General features: G+C 42.8%; 1 protein-coding gene and 1 long non-coding RNA gene across 2 annotated transcripts in view; one reads left to right on the forward strand and one right to left on the reverse strand.

The window, feature by feature from the left end:
* Positions 1-234: 234 nt before the first annotated feature.
* LOC131125309 (uncharacterized) lies at positions 235-14,885 on the reverse strand. The gene is made up of 5 exons (XR_009129006.1): positions 14,755-14,885; positions 14,456-14,534; positions 3,627-3,793; positions 712-761; positions 235-519 (listed from the first exon to the last, which is right to left on the reverse strand). It is a non-coding gene; the product is annotated as an uncharacterized LOC131125309 (long non-coding RNA).
* A 144-nt stretch (positions 14,886-15,029) lies between these two features.
* LOC131125304 (uncharacterized) overlaps positions 15,030-24,625 on the forward strand; it is a 291,220-nt gene continuing 281,624 nt past the window's right edge. Inside the window, exons 1-2 of the mRNA XM_058066734.1 lie at positions 15,030-15,210; positions 15,509-15,579. The gene's annotated coding sequence lies outside the window, so the exon portion shown is untranslated. The remainder of the gene's footprint in view (positions 15,211-15,508; positions 15,580-24,625) is intronic.

The following is a 24,625-nucleotide window of genomic DNA, read 5'->3' on the forward strand; positions in this document are numbered from 1 at the left end:
ATTTATGGACTCTTGATGGCTGCAAGCTAGCAAGCTAGTGAACTAGCACGTTAGCCCTCAAAATTTTCTTCCAAGTTTAAGGGTTTCTGTGACAAAGTTTTTGGGCCTCATTAAAAAAAATCTGATTTTGAAAAAGTTTTTCACAAGTTTACAAGAATAAAGTAATAAATTATCGACTGTTTTTGTTGTAAATTAAATTTTTCTTGTTAATTTATGACTTAAATTTAGGAATGATATAAAGTTTGAGGAAAAAAGTAGTTAATTTAAAAGCAAATAATTAAAAAAAGTACAACTTCTCGTAAATCCAACTTTTTTCCAGCCATATTTACAAATATATTCTTGTAAATTTACAACTTTATTCTTGTAAACTTCTTTACAACTCGAACTCTGAGATTATTATGACTTGTCAATGTGGCCCTAATACCCTGTTGTAGCTTTCAAATGGAAAAGAAAGAAGAAACAAACTTACCACTTCCACACGAAATAGGAGAACATTTTCCACTCTGCATCCATCGTTGGCTAAATAGAAAGGAAGGTTATGGTTATAGAATAATGATCGATATCAGAAAACAACACATACACAGTTGAACCTCTGTTAACATCCGCCTCGGTTAGCATCTCTTTTTGGTCTGAGATTATTATGACTTGACAATGTAGCCCTAATACTCTGTTGTAGCTTTCAAATGGAAAAGAAAGAGGAAACAAACTTACCACTTCCACACAAAATGGGAGAACGTTTTCCACTCTGCATCCATCGCCGGCTAAATAGAGGGGAAGGTTATGGTTATAGAATAAGGATCGATATCAGAAAACAACACATACACAGTTGAACCTCTGTTAACATCTGCCTCGGTTAGCGTCTTTTTTTTAGCCAAACTTTACCTACAGTACATGTATTTTTTGTGTATATAGTGTCCGATGAGCTAGCAAACAAAATGTTGAAGAGATTTAGTTTGCAGTCATCCGCGTCCACGGCTATTAAGCATTAGCGCTAAGCCCAAACCTGCTATGTCTTGCTTTATGTTCTGCATTTATTAGCAGAAGTTGCACTGTTTAATTGCGTAGCACACCAGCCTCCATAATTGTGCCCCCGGAGTTGTTGCAGTGTTTTCTCACCCTCATTGATAATATTCCTCTCCCCTTTTACTCATGTTGCACAAACACATCTTTTAATTGGAAGGGAAATGTATACTTAAATTCCTTTTAGAGTCTTGACTACACAAGTTTTGTGTGCCGCCCTGCCAAGTTGTTTTACAATGTAACGACCCGGCAGTAGCAGCGTGTGCCCCTTCGGTGGGTTTTATGGTGGGGGAATAAACACAAATAAAGCGGATGGGATAAATCTAAAGACAAAGCCTATAGAACAATGGTTAAAAACTAGTTTCACAGGTGACTAGTGGCAGATGGGATGAGAATGGGATTTCAATAAATGCAAATGAGAGGGTCTCAATGGAAAATAACGATGATATGGTGATGAAATGAAGTCGGTTCTTTATACGCACGGTTTTATGTTTGATTGCAATGTTTATACCAGTCGATTTTAATGGTGCCAGAATTATTTGACACTTGAGAGGCTATCCACAAAAACGATAACGTATTTGGAAATGGCGTTCTGGGTCATCATCTGAAAACAGCGGCTTGTTGTTTACACATAGACTGCGATGACATCACCGACCCATCTTTTGTCTATATGTGCCCTGTGATTGGCTGGCCACCAGTCCAGGGTGTACCCCGCCTCTCGCCCGAAGACAGCTGGGATAGGCTCCAGCACCCCCCGCGACCCTCGTGAGGGTAAGCGGTAGAAAATGAATGAATTAATGAAAATTTTGAACATGGCTGCACGGCGGATAAGTGGTTAGCGTGTAGGCTTCACACCTAGGAGACCCGGGGTCAATTCCTCCCATCTATGTGTGGAGTTTGCATGTTCTCCCCGTGCATGCGTGGGTTTTCTCCGGGTACTCCGGTTTCCTCCCACATTCCAAAAACATGCTAGGTTAATTAGCGACTCCAAATTGTCCATAGGTATGAATGTGAGTGTGAATGGTTGTTTGTCTATATGTGCCCTGTGATTGGCTGGCGACCAGTCCAGGGTGTACCCCGCTTCACGCCCGAAGACAGCTGGGATAGGCTCCAGCACCCCCCGCGACCCTCGTGAGGAAAAGTGGTAGAAAATGAATGAAAATTTTGAACATGGCTGCACGGCGGTCGAGTGGTTAGCGCGTAAGCCTCACACCTAGGAGACCCGGGGTCAATTCCCCCCATCTATGTGTGGAGTTTACATGTTCTCGCCGTGCATGCTTGGGTGTTCTCCGGGTACTCCGGTTTCCTCCCACATTCCAAAAACATGCTATGTTAATTAGCGACTCCTAATTGTCCATAGGTATGAATGTGAGTGTGAATGGTTGTTTGTCTACGTCAGGGGTCGGCAACCTTTACTATGAAAAGAGCCATTTCACCCACTTGCCCACTAAAGAAAAATAGCCTGGAGCCGCAAAACGTTGTATGTTTAAAACAACATTGGAGGGAAAAAAAAAGGCGAGTTGGAGTACTCTTGCTAGTACTGGAGATAAACTTTTGTTTTTAAATGAGCTCTAATTTATTTTTTAGAATCGTCAAATAACTCATTAATAATAATTAATAACTCAAATAACTCAAAGTATTACTCATTTCCCTTCATGTTAACCTGTCAGAGAGAACTGGATAGCATCCTGTCTGCTCATTCAGTCACCAGTCAGAACTCAGTCAGGATGCATTCATGGTCTCACACAAAGTTGGATTTTTGTAAACTCATAACAAAGACGTGCATTTTCACCACACGGGTGCTAAAAAATATTCAAGCATTGCAAAGGGAGCCGCAACAAAGAGGCTGGAGAGCCACATGCGGCTCTGGAGCCGCGGGTTGCTGACCCCTGGTCTACGTATATGTGCCCTGTGATTGGATGGCGACATAGAAAATGGATGGGTGGAAAAATAGTAACGATTTAGTACAATGGTGGGAAAACTACGGCTTGGGGACCACATCCGGCCCGCCAAGTGTTTGAATACGGCCCGGCCGAGTGGTTAGCGCGCAGACCCGAGTTCAATTCCACCCTCGGCCATCTCTGTGTGGAATTTGCATGTTCTCCCCGTGCATGCCTGGGTTCTCCGGTTTCCTCCCACATTCCAAAAACATGCTAGGTTAATTAGCGACTCCAAATTGTCCATAGGTATGAATGTGAGTGTGAATGGTTGTTTGTCTATATGTGCCCTGTGATTGGCTGGCCACCAGTCCAGGGTGTACCCCGCCTCTCGCTGGAAGACAGCTGGCATAGGCTCCAGAGGATAAGCGGTAGAAAATGAATGAGTGTTTTAATTTAGAAATTATAAATCATAAATTACACAATCTGAGATTATTAAGAGTTTGATTATTTTCCGTTTTTTTTTTGTTTTTTGTCAGATTTCAAAACAAAACACCCCCCCATAGCCGATCTGATTAACCACCTGCCATGAGAACTCTATTTAGCCTAGGTAATGATTCCCGTCTGTCCACCCCGGAATATTCTCTGGGTGTCATCCAATCAGCGCACCCTGGTCCTTAAAATGCATGCGGTTCTGACAAACAACAAAGCTGGCATGACGATAATTACATTTGTGCTCCCCGTGCATCCACTTCCTCATCGGCGCAAGAGTCATCCGCAGCCTCGCCTCATTTGAGAGGTGCTGTTTTTCATCCGCCGGTGATGACAGCCGCAATGTTGTCATTCCTGCTGCGTGCTTTGCCACCGCCGCCGCCTCTCTGTTTTTCGTCCCCAGCCTGTAGAGAGTGAGGATTTGTTGCATTATTATTTTTTTTTTAGGAATGGGGGGGGGTTAATTCACAAAGTAAACAGTCGCTCAGTTTCAGTTCACGCTGCTTTTCCAGCGGGTTTCACCCAACAAAGCCAACGCTGCTTTCAATGATGATGATGATAGCATGGATAAGGACGATAGCCTATATGATTAATGCAGACTCTGGCTCAAGAGGCCCGAGGCGGCCGGCTGTTTATCCCCTGTCATGACACCTGACTGTGTAAATGGTGCCTGTCGGTTTGTTTTATTGTCAAGCACGCCCCGGCCTTGCCTCGCGGCCAAGCGGAGACGAGGGGGTCAGGAAGCGACAGGGGCAGTAAGAGCAATGGCGCCCGCCACGGTCACTCTACTTATTTGTAATAAAAACACTAAAATAAAAAAAAAAAATTAACTCAAAAAAGTTTGATGTGGATTTACATTATTTTCAATGGGAAAATTTGCTTTGGTTAGAGTCCGTTTTGGTTTTAATGATTGATTGATGATGTTAACCAAGGTACCCTTGCAACACTTTTTTACATCACTGTATGTGAGGCGGGGCTGCACGGTGTTCGAGTGGTTAGCGCGCAGGCCTCACAGCTAGGAGACCGGAGTTCAATCCCACCCTCGGACATCTCTGTGTGGAGTTTGCATGTTCTCCCCGTGCATGCGTGGGTTTTCTCCGGGTACTCCGGTTTCCTCCCACATTCCAAAAACATGCTTTGCCAAGCTTTGCCTCGCGGCCAAGCGGAGACGAGGGGGTCAGGAAGCGACAGGCGCAGTAAGAGCAATGGCGCCCGCCACGGTCACTCTACTTACTCCCGTGTTACTACCGGCCGTATTATTTTATAGCGTGCTGGTAGCGCTTCCGTGGGGCGTTTGCGTCTCTCGTGGGAACGGAAACTGAATTGTGGATGTAGTTGCTTCAAAGTACCAATGGGCATTTCTCACTATTTTTAGCTCAAGTTCTGTTCAAACTGAAGGGCACCATTGCAGGTGAATGGAAGCTGAAAGGTGGCCTCGTGCAGGGGTCGTCTCAAACTCAATTTACCTGGGGGCCACTGGAGCTAGCGCCTGGGCAAGGCTGGGCTGCATCAGGTTTTCCAAAAAAACCCCACATTTATTAAAAACAGAAAAATATACAAACTTTTTCAGTGCTTTGATTCCGATTTTCTACAATAAAAGCTCTGATAAAACATTCCACTGTTCTCAAATATCTTCATTTTTATTTTTCTGCACAAAATAAGATGAAAAATAAATAAACAAATCAAGAATAAAGAAAATCAATCAATCAGTCATAAATAAATAAATATAATAATAATAACAAAACAGCAAATAATAAAAACTTAAGAAACCACATATAGTTGGTGGGTAGACAAATTATTTTTTTCAGATTTAAATGAACAAAGCATTATTAGAGCCCTGTAGACATGACAAAACACGACTATAGTCACATTTATACTCTTTTTATTTACAACATATTGTGCAACTGCAGGGTCTTGAGACACATGCTAACTCGCAAACTAGAGAGCTAGCGACCTAAACGGTAGCCTTCAAGATATTTCCTTCAAAGTTAAATAGCCAAAAACTTACCACTTCCACTCGGATGGGGAGGATAACTATTAACAGTTATTTAACCTTTAACATGAACATTAATCAAACGTAATAATTTTTTTCTGGGTACATGATACCATACAGCAGGGGTCTCAAACACGCGGCCCGCGGGCCAAATGTGGCCCGCAGGACACTAGTTTGAGGCCCCCGCCTTGATATGAAAGTTTAATGTTTGATATGGATGCTGTATGGTATCATGTACGCAGAAAAAATGATTACGTTTGATTAATGTTCATGTTAAAGGTTAAATAACTGTTAATAGTTATCCTCCCTATCCGTGTGGAAGTGGTTTTGGCTATTTAAGTTTAAAGGAAATAACCGTTTAGGTCGCTAACTCTCTAGTTTGCGAGTTAGCATGTGTCTCAAGACCCTGCAGTTGCGCAATATGTTGTAAATAAAAAGAGTATAAATGTGACTATAGTTGTCATGTCTACAGGGCTCTAATAATGCTTTGTTCATTTTAATCTGAAAAAAATAATTTGTCTACCCATGAACTTTAAATGCCATTTTTGTAAATTGAATGTCGTATTAAAAAAAATCACAATAATTACAAATAAAAATACAAATAAAAACATAAAAAAAATAAAAACATAAAAAAAATAAAAACATAAAAAAATAAAAACATTAAAAGAAAAACTTGAACTATATTAGGAAAGCAGGAAGTGAACAAATGTAACAGTTACTGATTGTAAAAGTACCAGATGGAGGGGTAGGATTTAATAAGCTTTGCTTCTTCCTACTCCTTTTGGACATGTGGAACTGTGAACTTATTATGTGATGCATTCAATTGCAATCTGATGCATGTTCAAATGAAATAATACCATTACCATTACCAAAAACACTGTTATAAACAATACATAACGTATTTAAGCCGAGTTGATAAATCATGTCAGGGACCGTTTAAGCTTCACCGATAGTCATTGAGATTTCACACTTTGTTTGGCGGTCCTTGAACACATCTTGGTTATGTACTGAGACCAAAGAGCCATTTTTATGGGGTGCATCAAACTAATACTTGTGTTTTTTTTTACCATTCGCTGGTGGCCCTGTGTAGGTAATCCCTGTGAAAAGCAGGAATCAACTATATTTCATTCCTTCATTTTCTACCGCTTATCCTCACGAGGGTCGCGGGGGTGCTGGAGCCTATCCCAGCTATCTTCTACACCCTGGACTGGTGGCCTGCCAATCACAGGGCACATATAGACAAACAACCATTCACACTCACATTCATACCTATGGACAATTTGGAGTCGCCAATTAACCTAGCATGTTTTTGGAATGTGGGAGGAAACCGGAGTACCCGGAGAAAACCCACGCATGCACGGGGGAAAACATGCAAACTCCACACAGAGATAGCCGAGGGTGGAATTGAACTTGGGTCTCCTAGCTGCGCGCTAACCACTCGACCGCCGTGCCGCTCTAAAATTAAAAAAAAAAAAAAACTATATTAGGAAAGCAGGAAGTGATCAAATGTAACAGTTACTGATTGTAAAAGTACCAGATGGAGGGGTAGGATTTAATAAGCTTTGCTTCTTCCTACTCCTTTTGGACATGTGGAACTGTGAACTGATTATGTGATGCATTCAATTGTAATCTGATGCATGTTCAAAAGAAATAAAACCATTACCATGACCAAAAACACAGTTCTAAACAATATATAACGTATTTAAGCCGAGTTGGGATTTTACACTTTCTTTGGCGGTCCTTGAACACAGCATGGTTATGTACTGAGACTGAAGCCATTTTTATGAGGCGCATCAAACTAATACTTGTGTTTTTTTTTTTTTTTACCATTTGCTGGTGGCCCTGTGTAGGTAATCCCCGTGAAAAGCAGGAATCAACTATATTTTCCCTCTGAATTTCTTCACTTCATGATTCTGACAGAAAATATAGACCTACAGTGTGTTTTTCTATTTGAAGTGCCTCTAAGGGAAGCAATGTTTTGACAGCCTCCATCTCCAGGAAAAAAAAAACCCTGCGAGCAAACTCTCTTCTCCGTTACTCCATCCATCCATCCATCCATTGTACCCCATCTACCACCCTCTACCGTCACCCACTCCCCTCGGGGGCCTGATCCGGCTTTGATCAATGCCACGGCACACCCACACCCTCAGCAGTGCCAATGAGTAAATGGAGCCATTAATTACCCACCCAACGGCGCTCGTTACCCTGGCTCAGCCCTCTCAGCTTCCTGGCTCTTCACCGAATCCGCTGTTGTAATTCAGCAGTACGCCAAGAGGGCGGCGGGGAGGGGGAGGGGGGTAATAGCAGAGGGTACCCGTCCAAAACGGATGATCGCCCACTGATAGATGATCCACTGGGCGGTACGTGACAGAAGTGATGTTAAGAGCGGCGGAGAGTGATTCGGAAGTAAGTGACACGTCGTTTCGGTGCTGGGACTAAAAAAATTTATTTATGACTTCCTCTTCCAGAAGCGAGACAAAAATGCCAGAAGTGAGTAATGACCTCTTGGAAGTTTTTCCTCCGGATGCAAACAATAGCCGAGCTTTTAGTTTTGTGTGGGAATGACAAAATTGACGGCGTAATGAGAGTGAATGGCTAATGGACGAAATCATGGCGCTTTAATTCAGTTCCTCGTCAAGACCTTGCTGACTAATAACAGTCCGACATTAGAGACACCACGACCGATCGGTATTCTTTGTTGCTGCTGAATAGTGAAGATTTAGGTAAATTGCTTTTTTGCTAATTACCTCCCTTTGTTTATCCCGCAGCGTAATTGTCTGCATCGTAAAAAATTCTCCCTTGTAGCTTTAGCGTGTCCGGCAGTCAAGCTCCATTTGTTATTCAGCCTATGATGTTTCCATTGCACTGTGTGTGGGGGGGAGAATAGATGTTTATTCATGTCAGGCATTTTCTACCTTGCCCCCCCCCGACTGAGTCATGGAGGGGAACTCCATTCCTTTTACTGACTCGATTTTTTATGAGTCACTCACTGGAGTGGGTCAGGGGTACTGGATTCACTCGTCACAAAGCGAACTTTCCCACCTGGGTACTAGATTTTAATGAGTACTTTGTCGCAAAAAAACTCGGAAAGATTATTGTGTATTCAAATCATACAAGTAACCTGTCACAAAGCACACAGAAAGTTGCACAACAAGTTGCGAATCAGGTACTCGTTTCACTTGAGTCATCCTCAAAAACTATAAACTTGTACATGTACATGTGCAACAAATTGTGAATCGGGTACTTGAGTCAAAAAACTTAAAAAAAACGTACCGTATCATTTGGACAGTATGAACATCCAGCAGCAACACAATCTTTTTGCATGACTACTATTTTCGCACAGTTGCGAATCAGGTACTCAATTATGTCAAGTCATCCAATGTGCAGAAATTTGCATGAATCGGGTACTGAATTTACTGGAGTCACCCGTCAAAAACTATAAACTTGTACATATACATGCACAACATATTGTGAATCGGGTACTTGAGTCAAAAAAAACTTATAGTATCACTTGGACAGTATGAACATCCAGCAGCAACACAATGTTTTGGCATGACTACTATTTTGATGAAAAATATACCGAAATGGGGCTGCACGGCGGTCGAGTGGCTAGGAGACCCGAGTTCAGTTCTACCCTCGGCCATCTCTGTGTGGCGTTTGCATGTTCTCTCCATGCATGCGTGGGTTTTCTCCGGGTACTCCGGTTTCCTCCCACATTCCAAAAAAACATGCTAGGTTAATTAGCGACTCCAAATTGTCCATAGGTATGAATGTGAGTGTGAATGGTTGTTTGTCTATATGTGCCCTGTGATTGGCTGGCCACCAGTATCACTCCGACAGTATGAACATCGGGTACTCAAGTCAAATCATCCAACAGTGTGCATGCGCAGAAACTCGCATGAATCGGGTACTTAATTTACTGGAGTCACCCGTCAAAAACTATAAACTTGTACATATACATGCACAACCTATTGTGAATTGGGTACTTGAGTCAAAAAACTTACAGTATCACTCGGACAGTATGAACATCCAGCAGCAACACAATCTTTTTGCATGACTACTATTTTCGCACAGTTGTGAATCAGGTACTCAATTAAGTCAAGTCATCCAACAGAGTGCATGGGCAGAAACCCGCATGAATCAGGTACTGAAATTACTGGAGTCACCCGTCTGAAAACTATAAACTTGTACATGTACATGTGCAACAAATTGTGAATCGGGTACTTGAGTCAAAAAACTTACAGTATCACTTGGACAGTATGAACATCCAGCAGCAACACAATGTTTTGGCATGACTACTATTTTGATGAAAAATATACCGAAATGGGGCTGCACGGCGGTCGAGTGGCTAGGAGCTAGGAGACCCGAGTTCAATTCCACCCTCAGTCATCTCTGTGTGGCGTTTGCATTTTCCCCCCGTGCATGCGTGGGTTTTCTCCGGGTACTCCGGCTTCCTCCCACATTCCAAAAACATGCTAGGTTAATTAGCGACTCCAAATTGTCCATAGGTATGAATGTGAGTGTGAATGGTTGTTTGTCTATATGTGCCCTGTGATTGGCTGGCCACCAGTCCAGGGTGTACCCCGCCTCTCGCCCGAAGACAGCTGGGATAGGCTCCAGCACCCTCTGCAACCCTCATGAGGAAAAGCTGTAGAAAATGAATGAATGAAAATTTTGAACATGGCTGCACAGCTTATATAGTGGTTAGCGTGTAGGCCTCACACCTAGGAGATCCGGGGTCAATTCCCCCCATCTACGTATGTGTGGAGTTTGCATGTTCTCCCCCGTGCATGTGTGGGTTTTCTCCGGGTACTCCGGTTTCCTCCCACATTCCAAAAACATGCTAGGTTAATTAGCGACTCCAAATTGTCCATAGGTATGAATGTGAGTGTGAATGGTTGTTTGTCTATATGTATACAGCAAATTGATACCAAGTTAATGCCATGGTATTGAATAAAATAAACCTTAAGCCAATGCAACTTTTTTTTTTAAAAAACCTGCCACAATATTATACATTTTGGGCCTAACAATCTGAAAAAAAACCTAAAGAAATTCTGGAGGGACTGAAGAATGAGGCGAACAGGGAGAAATGGGACACACATTACATAAACCTTGCACCGTTTCAGTAAAATACAGTGGTGGCAGCCACCGTCATCCACCATGCAGGTCATTCTATCTGTGTGAAATGTGCACCATTAGGGATCCATCCATTTTCTATATCACCTTTCCTTTGGGTTACAGGTGAGATGGATCCATTCCCATCTGATTTCGGGTGAACATATAAACATTATACGTGTGTTTTGGGGGATGTGGGAAGAAAGCCAGGATCAGGATCTGACAGCCAGGATCTCGTGACTCCAATGTTTCACTTCATTCATTCATTTTCCTCACGAGGGTCGCGGGGGTGCTGGAGCCTATCCCAGCTGTCTTTGGGCGAGAGGTGGGGTACACCCTGGACTGGTCGCCAGCCAATCACAGGGGTCTCAAACACATGGCCCGCAGGACACTAGTTTGAGGCCCCCGCCTTGATATGAAAGTTTAATGTTAGTGCGGCCCGCGCAAGTTTGATATGGATGCTGGATGCTTATGATCAAATCATAATAATAAAAAAAAATACACAAAAAAAAAAATACAAAAAAAATAAAAAATAAAAATAAATAAATAAAAAAATAAAAATAAAACAATAAAAAATAAAAAATATTTAAAAAAAAAAATGAATTAATTCCTTCATTTTCTACCGCTTATCCTCACGAGGGTCGCGGGGGGTGCTGGAGCCTATCCCAGCTGTTTTCTACACCCTGGACTGGTGGCCAGCCAATCACAGGGCACATATAGACAAACAACCATTCACACTCACATTCGCTAATTAACCTAGCATGTTTTTTTGGAATGTGTGAGGAAGCCGGAGTACCCGGAGAAAACCCACGCATGCACGGGGAGAACATGCAAACTCCACACAGAGATGGCCGAGGATGGAATTGAACCCTGGTCTCCAAGCTGTGAGGTCTGCGCACTAACCACTCGACCGCCGTGCCGCCCTCACTTCATTCAATGTATACACAAGTAAATTACTCAGCAAACTCCATCTTAATTTGACTTTCCATTCTGCTGGTTTTTTTACCAGGAAGAATCCAAGCATTTATAGATAATTCCGTGATCTGTGGCGGCGTGTATATCTGTGTATATCTGCCCGTTTGCTGGGTCGAGCAGGAAGTCATTATGCTTACAGAGAAAGAACTGAAGCTGCTGTGATTCTGCTGCATGAGCAAGCTGCAGAACGGGGAAGAAGCACCAGGGAGAGAGAGCGTACCAATCAAGACAATCATCAGGGCCATCAGTGTAATGAGTGCAGATTTTTGTCCTGAGCTCTGAAAGGAATGGCGGGAGAGAGGATGGAGGGGGTAATGGGGGAAGAGAAAGAGAGCGAGGGGAAGGTGTGGAACATGAAGTACGGAGAAGACGGATAAGGTATGTACGAATAAGGGATACACTTGAAGGTCTGATTCAAACCAACCACCAGTTCATTCATATGTGTTCACACTGTAAACAATGATAGGATTTAAAATACTTAGGACTGAAAGTAGCCATCACTTGCTCCAGTATATGCCAAGCTGTCCTATCTAGTCAAACTAGTGTTTGTCCCACCTAATCATTGAGTGTGAACTAATGAAGCTAGCTCGGATGGTTGGCGAAACGTTTCCTAAGACAAATTGAATTGTCCAGTTCTTGTCCAGCTGTCCTATCTAGTCAGACTAGTGTTTGTCCCACCTAATCATTGAGTGTGAACTAATGAAGCTAGCTCGGATGGTTGGCGAAACGTTTCCTAAGACAAATTGAATTGTCCAGTTCTTGTCCAGCTGTCCTATCTAGTCAGACTAGTGTTTGTCCCACCTAATCATTGAGTGTGAACTAATGAAGCTAGCTCGGGTGGTTGGCGAAACGTCTCCTAAGACAATCCGAACAGTCCAGTTGATGTCCAGCTGTCCTATCTAGTCAAAACAGTAATTGTCCTACCTAGTCTTTTAGGATGAACTGATGAAGCCTGTTTAGTGATTGGTGAAACGCCTTCTAAGACAACCTGAATAGTCCGTTTTTTTTGCAGCTGTCCTATCTAGTCAAACTAGTGTTTGTCCCACCTAATCATTGAGTGTGAACTAATGAAGCCTGTTCAGTGATTGGTGAAACGCTTCCTAAGACAACCTGAATGGTCCAGTTTTTCTGCAGCTGTCCTATCTAGTCAAACTAGTGGTTGTCCCACCTAGTCTTTGAGGATGAACTCATGAAGCCTGCTCAGATGATTGGCGGACCATCTCCAAAGAATACCACAACAGTCCAGTTGCTGTCCAGCTGTCCTACCTAGTCAGACTAGTTTTTTGAGCGTGAACTGATGAAGCATGCATGGATGATTGGCAAAACGTCTCCTAAGACAACCAAACAGTCCAGTCGCTATCCTATCTTTAGCACTCCAGGGATTCTGTGTCATGAGAATAAACATCTATCTTTAAAAATTTGGACTTGTGTAATATTACAACTTTATTCTGCCTGCCTTTGTTGTCCCGAGGCACCGAGCTTCAGTCTGGCTCTTCCGTACTGACGACAGATCAGCTTAGCAGTATGAGTTTGGTAAATAGCGTGGCTTTAGCAGCAGGACAGCATTTTCCTCACCAGTGAGTTTAACAAAGAGAAAAAAAAATCTTATATCTTATCTCTGATGTTACACAAAGTGTTACTTTTTTAAAAACAATGCTTTTGTTTTTCCTCGCATTGTGTATCATCCTCCCCAAGCGGCACACAAAGCCGGCGGCCTGGGTTGGAAAAGAACAGGGCTTTGGTGCGAACTGGGTTGAAGACAAATTACTTACATCCGGTACGACATACGACAAGCAAAATCAGCAGGGTTTTTTTTCCACAGACATGCAAAAAATAACTCATGTTCAGTTTTTTTCATCCACACAGATCTGGACAGTCCATTAAAAATGGGAAATAACTAAGGAACAATTACTTCTGTCCCAAAATGTCTTTAAGCGCCACTGTTTGCGGAAACACAGTATTATCCAATACACTGTAAGAACCTTTCAAGTTTGTTTTTCCTTAAAAAAAATGAATAACCAAAGATATTTACAACTTTCATACAATTAACCAGACCGCACAGCTTACCCAGCATTCACAATCCTCACTAATTAAAACATATTATTTTTATGTTTGTGTTTTTCAAAACAACGCAGCTCGATATTCATCAAAGCATGAAAGTACTATTGATTGTTGCCTTTATCTGAAATGAAACACAATCACACACTTATTTGGTTTCGAGCTCCAGTTGGAATCTTCAACAAAGAACTCCACAGATTTGGGTATTTGTGTACCAGTCCAGTAAGATAATTCCGGCGTTTTGCTGTGTTTATCCTGTTTCCTCAATATAATCACTAGCTTTCATTCTCAACTAAATACAATACAACAGTGGCAGTTCTGACGGACGATTAAATATAAATATAGACTTTTTTAATGTACCAGCTGAATTTTCTGCATTTTTTTACACTGCTGATGACAATATTAAGACCAGCCAATCACAGGGCTCATATAGACAAACAACCATTCACACTCACATTCATACCTATGGACAATTTGGAGTTGCTAATTAACCTAGCATGTTTTTGGAAAACTCCACACAAAGATGGCCAAGGGTGGAATTGAACTTGGGTATCCTAGCTGTGAGGCCTGCGCGCTAACCACTCAAATATATTAGAGTAAACTCATAATATTAAACCTCCCTGCTTCAGCTAACATGATTGTATTTCATTCATTCATTCATTCATTTTCTACCACTTATCCTCACGAGGGTCGCGGGGGTGCTGGAGCCTATCCCAGCTGTCTTCAAGCGAGAGGCGGGGTACACCCTGGACTGGTGGCCAGCCAATCACAGGGCACATATAGACAAACAACCATTCACACTCACATTCATACCTATGGACAATTTGGAGTTGCTAATTAACCTAGCATGTTTTTGGAAAACTCCACACAGAGATGGCCGAGGGTGGAATTGAACTCATTCCAGTTCCCTCCTCCCCTTCCTTACCTTTTATTCCTTTATGGCAGCACCCTGTGGTATACAATGTGGACGTGGAATCATGTTGCATTGTCCTTGAACGCATCCCCTAAAAGCCCACAGAGAGGAGATGTCACCATATTGTTAACAACCTTAGAATGGTAACACTGGATGTCTTCAATGTTCAAGTAAGATTATTTTGTGTTTGACCACCTGTTTGTTTTCGGATTTTTACGACGCCTATGGCGCGTTTGAATTGATTGAGAAAAATAAACACTGCACGAATACACTTGAAAACAGCTTTTCAATTCGATTGCACTTGAACGTACCACGGTTATGTGCTCTGAGATGTAAAAGTAAAACTTATTGATAACTTTATACAGTACGTGTATTTCCCCTCTTTTCGTCTATCAGCGCATCCTTGTTCCCAAATGTTGGCGCTGTGTGTGAATAAATAAAGTTTTGTTGAAGTCTGTCGGTTGCTCGTGTTTACGGCACTTCCCGCGAGGAGTGCTAACAGGTGGAATGAACCATTTGGCATTTTTGCTAGGTGAGTTTACGTCGTCTCAGACCGTCTTTGTTTGATTCAGGCAGGCTCATTATTAAACTTTCATCGTGAATTGTATTTTATATTAAGATATTTTAACGTTGGTGTTTATAATTTACGTATTTACATAGGATAAAAAATATTAAAAACTTTACAAAAGCTAAAGTTCACCCACAGTGCTTGTGACCCTGATGGGACAGTCTCACTTTTCCATCCACTTCCACGCCATCGACTACAGGTTTGTGTTTTAATATTAAAAATCTGTTTATGTCCGTGTACATAAAACGTGTCCAAGTGTTTTGTACAGTCTCACAGTAGATATAAAGCCTTTTTATGCGCATATCTTTGCTTGTTATCGTAGCATGTCGTTTTATTGCATTAAATAAATGTCAGCCTGTGTTAAGCGTATTTAAAAATGAAAGAAAACACCACCAGGACAAGTTATCATCGCCTCTCCAATAATATCCACACACAAAAAAAAACAGGCGAGAATTGTTTGATTGTCTGCTCACTTGGGTTTCTCTAATCTCTCCTAGAGTGGCCGTCATTGTCCCTAATTGGTTCCTGTGGCCTCTGCATGGAATTTCAGAAGACGCACCCGGGCTCGGTAGGTTGGCTTGATAAGAGGTTAGAAATCCACGGCATGGGATTAATGGCGGGCGAAAGCGGCTGGGATGAAGAGGGCGTAATGTCTAAGCTGTGTGGGGCAGCATGACTGAATGCAATCTGCACACGTAATGATAGGGCTCGAGCATGACTGCTGCACAGGCCAAATAACTGGCATAAAGTGGTCTCCAGATTGGCAAGACCGGGTCTGTCCAAAGGGCGGCCTGGGGGCCATTGGTGGCCTGTGGCCTGCAGCACATTGTAAAAATATTATTTTAACAAGAAAATATCCCCCCCCCCCCAAAAAAAAAAAATAAAAATGAAAAAATTAAGCAATTTTACAAGAATAAAGGCAACATAACCTAACAATGTTATTATGAGGAACATAAAGTGGAAATATTAAAGAAAACAGGTTATTCATTTATTAAAACATTATTTATAATTTAGTAACAGCAGTGTATGCATTATTTTAATTATTATGGTATATGATATTAATATTATTTTATATTAATCATATTTTATTCATATTGTACAATATTTTATTAATATTGTAAATAATTATTTAACAAGAAAATATTTAACAAGATAACATTCCCCCCTCAAAAAACAGTAAAAATGAAAAAAAACTCAGCAATTTTACAAGAATAAAGGCAACATAACCTAATAATATTGTCATGAGGAGCATAAAGTGGAAATATTAAAGAAAACAGCTTATTTTTAATTTATTAAAAACATTATTTAGAATTTATTAACAGCAGTGTATTCATTATTTTAATTATTGTGGGATAATATTTTATTAATATTCTTTTTTATATTAATATTAATATTTTAGTAATATTGTACAATATTTTATTAATATTGTAAAATATTATTTAACAAGAAAATATTTAACAAGATGACATTGCACCAAAAACAAAAAAAAATATTTAAAACATTATTTAGAATTTATTAACAGCAGTGTATTCATTATTTTTTATTATTTTATTTTAATTTTATGTGTATTCATTATTTTAATAATTAATATTTTGAGGGAAAATAATAAATATATTAATAAATCAATATTAAAAGAAAAGTTCATTATTTTTACATTATAAGTCGTAATGTTCAGAAAATTGGGTTGAGGAAATAGTTAAAATATGGGGATAAAATCCAAATATTATGAAAATGAAGTAATAATATTACAAAAAAAAACAAGAGCAAGGTTGATACCAATAATAGTTTTTTTTTCTTCTAAGTATTTTGACTTTGGAAGGGTGTGAATCGGTGGAGAAATATAGAAGTAGTTGGAACTCTTTCCATCAAAGGCATTTTGCATTCAGAAAAATGGGAATGGGTGAAGAAAAGTGGGAATTCTTAGTATGGGGGAAAAAAGAGCATGAATGTCCATCATGAGTTGAATGAATGTGGAAGCGGCTTGAACTCTTTCGATCAAATCGGTTGAAATGTAGCAGTAATAGCAGGTCATTATTATTGTCGGGAAAAGGTCTGGACTGTCTTCTGAGTAGAATTGGACCAAAAATGACATTCTGAATTAAATTGCGGGAACGTGTTGGTAACTGTCTATACCAGGGGTCTCAAACTCAATTTACCTGGGGGCCACTGGAGCTAGGGTCTGGGCAAGGCTGGGGTCTCTAACACGCGGCCCACGGGCCAAATGTGGCCCGCAGGACACTAGTTTAATGTTAGTCCGGCCCGCGCAAGTTTGATATGGATGCTGTATGGTATCATGTACCCAGAAAAAATTATTACGTTTGATTAATGTTCATGTTAAAGGTTAAATAACTGTTAATAATTATCCTCCTTATCCGTGTGGAAGTGGTAAGTTTTTGGCTATTTAAGTTCAAAGGAAATAACTTGAAGGCTACAGTTTAGGTCGCTAGCTCTCTAGTTTGCGAGTTAGCATGTGTCTCAAGACCCTGCACTCGCGCAATATGTTGTAAATAAAAAAAAGTATAAATGTGACTATAGTCGTATTTTGTCATGTCTACAGGGCTCTAATAATGCTTTGTTCATTTTAATCTGAAAAAAATAATTTGTCTACCCACCAACTATATGTGGTTTCTTAAGTTTTTATTATTTTCTTATTTTTATTATTAGCCAAAAACTTACCACTTCCACACGGATAGGGAGGATAACTATTAACAGTTATTTAACCTTTAACATGAACATTAATCAAACGTAATAATTTTTTCTGGGTACATGATACCATACAGCATCTATATCAAACTTGCGCGGGCCGGACTAACATTAAACTTTCATATCAAGGCGGGGGCCTCAAACTAGTGTCCTGCGGGCCACATTTGGCCCGCGGGCCGCGTGTTTGAGCCCCTTGATCTAAATGTGTAAATGACAAATATAAGGCATTCAGCATAATGATATGTGGTATTATTGATTAATATGTGGTACCTCAAAAGGCATGACCCACATTGCCGCATGTTTGAGACCCCTGGTCTATACCTTTTTTGAATCCATCCACCCCCCCCCTCCACGTTAATAGTGGTGATGCTCCTTGCATCACATGTGTCTTTATGTGGTGTATCGTACGCGTATACGTGCGTAGGGTAGCATCTGTTACGTGAAGCCTGACTCCAAGTGGACGCCGTCGAGCCCGCCGCGCCCTATTTTTTCCATGTCCTCTTGACCGTAAGAGGACGTGAATGTCTATCTGATGCTCTTCCACTTGAATGCAGTTGGCCTGGTGCTCATAAAGCCAGGGCTTGTGACCTCCTTGACTCGCTCGCTTGCTCTTCAAATTCCGTGGATTGTCTGGCCACACCTGTGGCCTCCATGCAGAATTCCTGACACACACACACACACACACACACTGAATAAATACAGTCAGCGTGTGTATATATAATGCTTGATTCTTATCCTGTTTATGCCTCATATTGCTTTCGTGTCCTTTAGAGAATATTTGAACAAGCAAGAACATCTGACAAAACGTCCCGTCTCTGCACTCGTATATTCCCACTGCTTTCCCTCAGGAGACTGTGATCACATTTGTGACACGGCTCTTCTATCTCAAAATCAAATATCACTGACTCCACATCTGAGATGCACAAGGCTTTGTTCTGGTGAAGGTTATGTGTGTGTGTGTTTTTTTTTTCTTTCAATGTTCTATTTTCCATGCTGCTTCTATGCTTCCTGCTTTTAGATATCAGCCAAAATCATGCTGGAATACATCATTGTTGCTGCTGCTGGTCGCACATCTCGGGTATTATAGGCGTCCGTGATGGCAAGGTCATAAATGACACGGACCGCACGCAAAGCTAACGGTGAGACCACCAGCCAGCCAGCCAAGCAATGAATGGCTCCTTGTTTTGTTTTCCAGTAAAGGAAACCTTCAAAGACAGTTTAATTACAGCGGAGTCCATTTATGTCCACGCCCTTCGGACTTTATGCCGATCTAAAGAGCCGCTGGAGCGATTCCGTTGTACGTCTTCACTGCTGTGACAATAATTGTGTACAACATCGCAAATCTTTTTTTTTTTTTGGTGGTAGTATGTGTGCTTTTATTAATCACTCAGAAGTTACCGTATCACAGGTTAATTATAATTATGCAAGAAAAGAAAAAAACAGCAAAAATGTGAAAAAGGAGCAATGATGATACAAGCATCAGGATGAAATATTAAGAGAGTAAAGTCATAATATTCAGAGAAAAAATAGCATAACATTGAAATATTATTTTACAATAAAGTACACAAAATGAGGAACGAACCTACCTAACACGAACCACTGCTCATTAGGTCCTCATTAGTTCATTAGTTCATCAGTAACTACTCTAAATGTATGTGCATTTGTTCCTCAGTAACTACTCCGGTCATTAGTTTCTCAGTAACTACTCTAAATTAATGTGCCTTAGTCATTAGTTCCTCAAGTTATTCATTAGTTCCCCAGTAACTATTCTACTCATTAGTTCATCAGTAACTACTCTAAATGTATGTGCCGTTGTTTCTCAGTAACTACTCCGGTCATTACTTTCACAGTAACTGCTCTTAATTAATGTATCTTAGTCATTAGTTCCTCAAGTTATTCATTAGTTCCCCAGTAACTACTCTACTCATTAGTTCATCAGTAACTACTCTAAATGCATGTGCCTTTGTTCCTCAGTAACTACTCTGAATTAATGTGCCTTTGTCAATAGTTCCTCAAGTTATTCATTAGTTCCCCAGTAACTACTCTACTCATTAGTTCATCAGTAACTACTCTAAATGTATGTGCCTTTGTTCCTCAGTAACTACTCTAAATTAATGTGCCTTAGCCATTAGTTCCTCAAGTTATTCATTAGTTCCCCAGTAACTACTCTACTCATTAGTTCATCAGTCACTACTCTAAATACATTAGTTCATCAGTAAATGTATGTGCCTTAGTTGTGAGTTCCTCATTAGTTGTTTATGAGTTCCCCAGTAACTACTCTAAATGTATGTGCCCTAGTTCATCAGTAACTACTCTAAACATATGTGCCTTAGTTCCTCAGTAACTACTGTACTATGCTAATTAGTTCATTAGTTTCTCAGTAACCACTCTAAATATGTTCCCTAGTATCTACTCCAAATGTATGTGCCTTAGTCATGAGTTCTTCATGAGTTCCCCAGTAACTACTCTAAATGTGTGTGCCTTAGTTCCACAGTAACTACTCTAAATATGTGCTTTGGTACCTCAGTAACTACTCTAAATGTATGTGCCTTAGTCATGAGTTCCCCAGTAACTACTCTAAATGTGTGTGCCTTAGTTCCATAGTAACTACTCATTAGTTCCCCAGTAACTACTCATTAGTTCCACAGTAACTACTCTAAATATATGTGCTTTGCTACCTCAGTAACTACTCTAAATGTATGTGCCTTAGTCATGAGTTCCTCATCAGTTCTTTATTAGTTCCCCAGTAACTACTTTAAATGTGTGTGCCTTAGTTCCACAGTAACTACTCTACTCATTAGTCCTCAGTAACTACTCTAAATGTATGTGCCTTAGTTCCTCAGTATCTACGATACTCATTAGTTCCTCGGTAACTACTCTAAATGTATGTGCCTTAGTTCTTCAATAGTTTCTCAGAAACGACTCTAAATGTATGTGTCTTAGTCATTAATTTCTTATACGTTCTTCATTAGTTCCTCAGTAACTACTCTAAAAGTATGTGCCTTAGTTCCTCAGTTGTTTTGAAAAAGGGACAAATTTGAAAAAGAAAGAAAAAACAGGAGTATAAAGTAAGTATAAAGTCAAAATATTAAGAGAACAAAATATAAATTTAATTGAGAGGGATGCAATCGCAACAAAAACAGCAGAAAAAAATCATCTGTAATTTTCCATCCATCCATCCATTTTCCTCCGCTTATCCGGGTCTGGGTCGCGGGGGCAGCAGTCTTAGAAGGGAAGCCCAGACTTCCCGGTCCCCGGCCACCTCCTCCAGCTCCACCGGGAGGACACCAAGGCGTTCCCAGGCCAGCTGTGAGACATAGTCCCTCCAGCGTGTCCTAGGTCTGCCCCGGGGCCTTTTCCCGGCTGGGCATGCCCGGAACACCTCACCAGGGAGGCGTCCGGGAGGCATCCGGACTAGATGCCCGAGCCACCTCAACTGACTCCTCTCGATGTGAAGGAGAAGCGGCTCTACTCCGAGCCCCTCCCGGATGGCTGAGCTCCTCACCCTATCTCTTAGGGTGAGTCCAGCTACCCTACGGAGGAAACTCATTTCAGCCGCCTGTATCCGCGATCTCATTCTTTCGGTAATGACCCAAAGCACATGACCATAGGTGAGGGTGGGAACATAGATCGACCGGAAAATTGAGAGCTTTGCCCTCCGGCTCAGCTCTCTTTTCACCACGACGGTCCGGTACAGCGACCGCATTACTGCCGAGGCTGCACCGATCCGTCTGTCGACCTCACGCTCCCACTTTCCCTCACTCGTGAACAAGACCCCGAGATACTTAAACTCCTCCACCTGGGGCAGGACCTCATTCCCAACCCGGAGAGAGCACTCCACCCTTTTCCGACTGAGAACCATGGCCTCTGATTTGGAGGTACTGAGTCTCATCCCAGCCGCTTCACACTCAGATGCAAACCGTCCCAGTAAACGCTGAAGGTCGCAGCCCGAAGAAGCCATAAGAACCACATCATCTGCAAATAGCAGAGATGAGATTCTAAGGCCCCCGAACTGGACTCCCTCAACACCTTGGCTGCGCCTAGAAATTCTGTCCATGAAAATTGTGAACAGAATCGGTGACAAAGGGCAGCCTTGGCGGAGACCAACGTTTACCGGAAACAGGCTCGACTTACTACTGGCAATGCGAACCAGACTCCTGCCCCGTTTGTACAAGGACCGGATAGCACGTAGTAGCGCGCCACCAATCCCGTACTCCTGGAGCACCCCCCAAAGGACGCTACGAGGGACACGGTCGAATGCCTTTTCCAGGTCCACAAAGCACATGGAGACTGGTTGGGCAAACTCCCATGCACCCTCAAGCACCCTCGTGAGGGTGTAGAGCTGGTCCAGTGTTCCACGACCAGGACGAAAACCGCATTGGACCTCTTGTATCAGAGGTTCGGCCAACGGTCGTACCCTTCTCTCCAGCACCCTGGAATAGACTTTCCCAGGGAGGCTGAGGAGTGTGATCCCCCTGTAGTTGGAACACACCCTCTGGTCACCCTTCTTGAAAAGGGGGACCACCACCCCGGTCTGCCAATCCAAAGGTACTGTTCCCGACTTCCATGCAATGTTGAAGAGACGTGTCAGCCAAGACAGTCCCTCAACATCCAGAGCCTTGAGGAATTCTGGGCGGAACTCGTCCACCCCCGGACCTTTGCCACTGAGGAGCGTCTTAACGACCCCAGATACCTCAGCCACAGTGATGGTACTGTCCACGTATGTGTCCTCAGACTCTGCTTCCTCTATGGAAGGTATGTCAGTGGGATTGAGAAGGGCCTCAAAGTATTCCTTCCACCGTCCGACTACATCCCCAGTCGAGGTCAGCAGGCCCCCGTCTCCACTGTAAACAGTGTGGACTGGGCACTGCTTCCCTTTTCTGAGGCGCCGGATGGTTTGCCAGAACCTCTTCAAGGCCGACCGAAAGTCGTGCTCCATGGCCTCACCGAATTCCTCCCACACCCGAGTTTTTGCCTCGACCACCGCCGAAGCCGCAAACCGTTTGGCCTGACGGTACCTGTCAGCTGCTTCCGGAGTCCCACAAGCCATCAAGGCTCGATAGGACTCCTTCTTCAGCTTGACGGCAGCCCTGACCTCTGGTGTCCACCATCGGGTTCGGGGCCTGCCACCGCGACTGGCACCGACCGCCTTGCAGCCGCAGCTCCAGTCAGCTGCCTCAGCAATGGAGGCACGGAATATGGCCCATTCGGACTCAATATCCCGGTCCTCCCCCGGGATGCAGGTGAAGCTCTGCCGGAGGTGAGAGTTGAAGACTCGACGAACGGGAGACTCTGCCAGACGTTCCCAGCACACCCTCACTACTCGTTTGGGTCTACCAGGTCTGTCCAGCATCCTCCCCCGCCATCTAATCCAACTCATCACCAGGTGGTGATCAGTTGACAGCTCAGCCCCTCTCTTCACCCGTGTGTCCAGAACATGCGGACGCAGGTCTGATGATACGACTACAAAGTCGATCATAGACCTGCGGCCTAGGGTGTCCTGGTGCCAAGTGCACTTATGGACATCCCTATGTTCGAACATGGTGTTAGTTATGGACAAACTGTGGTTCCAATAACATCACACCGCACGGGTTCAGATCAGGGAGGCCGTTCCTCCCAATCACGCCCCTCCAGGTCACACTGTCATTGCCCACATGGGCGTTGAAGTCTCCCAGTAGAACGACGGAGTCACCAGCTGGGGTGCTCTCCAGCACCCCTCTGACGGACTCCAAGAAGGCCGGGTACTCCGAACTGCCATTTGGTGCGTACGCACAAATGACAGTCAGGACCCTTTCCCCAGCCCGAAGGCGTAGGGAAATGACCCTCTCGTTCACCGGGGCTGACTCCAACACAGAGGCACCAAGCCGGGGGGCTATTAATAAGCCCACACCAGCTCGCCGCCTCTCCCCTGCAGCAACTCCAGAGTAGAACAAGGTCCAGCCCCTCTCGAGGAGTTTGGTTCCGGAACCCAAACTGTGGGTCGAGGTGAGTCCGACTATGTCTAGTCGGAATGTCTCAACCTCTCGCACAAGTTCAGGTTCCTTCCCCACCAGCGAAGTGACATTCCATGTCCCAAGAACCAGATTTGGCCGCCGAAGACCAGGTCGCCTACGCACCCGCCCTTGACCGCCACCCAACACACATTGCACCGGACCCTTATGCTTGCCCCCGTAGGTGGTGGGTCTACGAGGGGGAGATCCCGTGTGGCTTCTTCGGGCTGGGCTCGGCCGGGCTCCACGGGTGAAGGCCCGACCACCAGGCGCTCGCCTGCGAGCCCCTCCCCCGGGCCTGGCTCCAGGGTGAGGCCCCGGTATCCCACATCCGGGCGAGGTACGCTTTCTCCTCTCGTTCTTGCTCATATGGGTCTTCTGAATCACTCTTGGTCTGACCCGTCACCTCGGACCTGTTTGCCTTGGGAGACCCTACCAGGGGCATATAGCCCCAGACAACATAGCTCCTCGGATCACTCGGGCACTCAAACCCCTCCACCACAATAAGGTGGTGATTCACGGAGAGGATCTGTAATTTTAAGAAGTCCAAATAATAAGAGAAAAAAGTTGCAATTTTCCGAGCGTAAATTTGAGGAAAAATTACGTCATATTAATCACTAATATGCTATTACTATTACATTATTTCAGCCTATGTCACTAATTATGACATTGTTCTCCTCACTATATTACAAGCTTATTCTGGTGAAACTGTGACCTTTTTTTCTTTTGGAATATTAAAGGAAGAAAAAAAACACAAAAAGTCCTAACTTTTGGAAAATTAATTTGGAGAAAAAAAGTATGAAGATTCTTAAAGAAGAATGTTGAAATATTAAAGATAAGATATGCCTTTATTTGTCCCACAAAGGGGAATTCCAGCAAGAGCGTAGAAAGTGCAAAATCCGGATAAGCCACGGACTTATT

Source organism: Doryrhamphus excisus, chromosome 3, assembly GCF_030265055.1.
Source record: "Doryrhamphus excisus isolate RoL2022-K1 chromosome 3, RoL_Dexc_1.0, whole genome shotgun sequence".
Lineage (NCBI taxonomy): Eukaryota > Metazoa > Chordata > Actinopteri > Syngnathiformes > Syngnathidae > Doryrhamphus > Doryrhamphus excisus.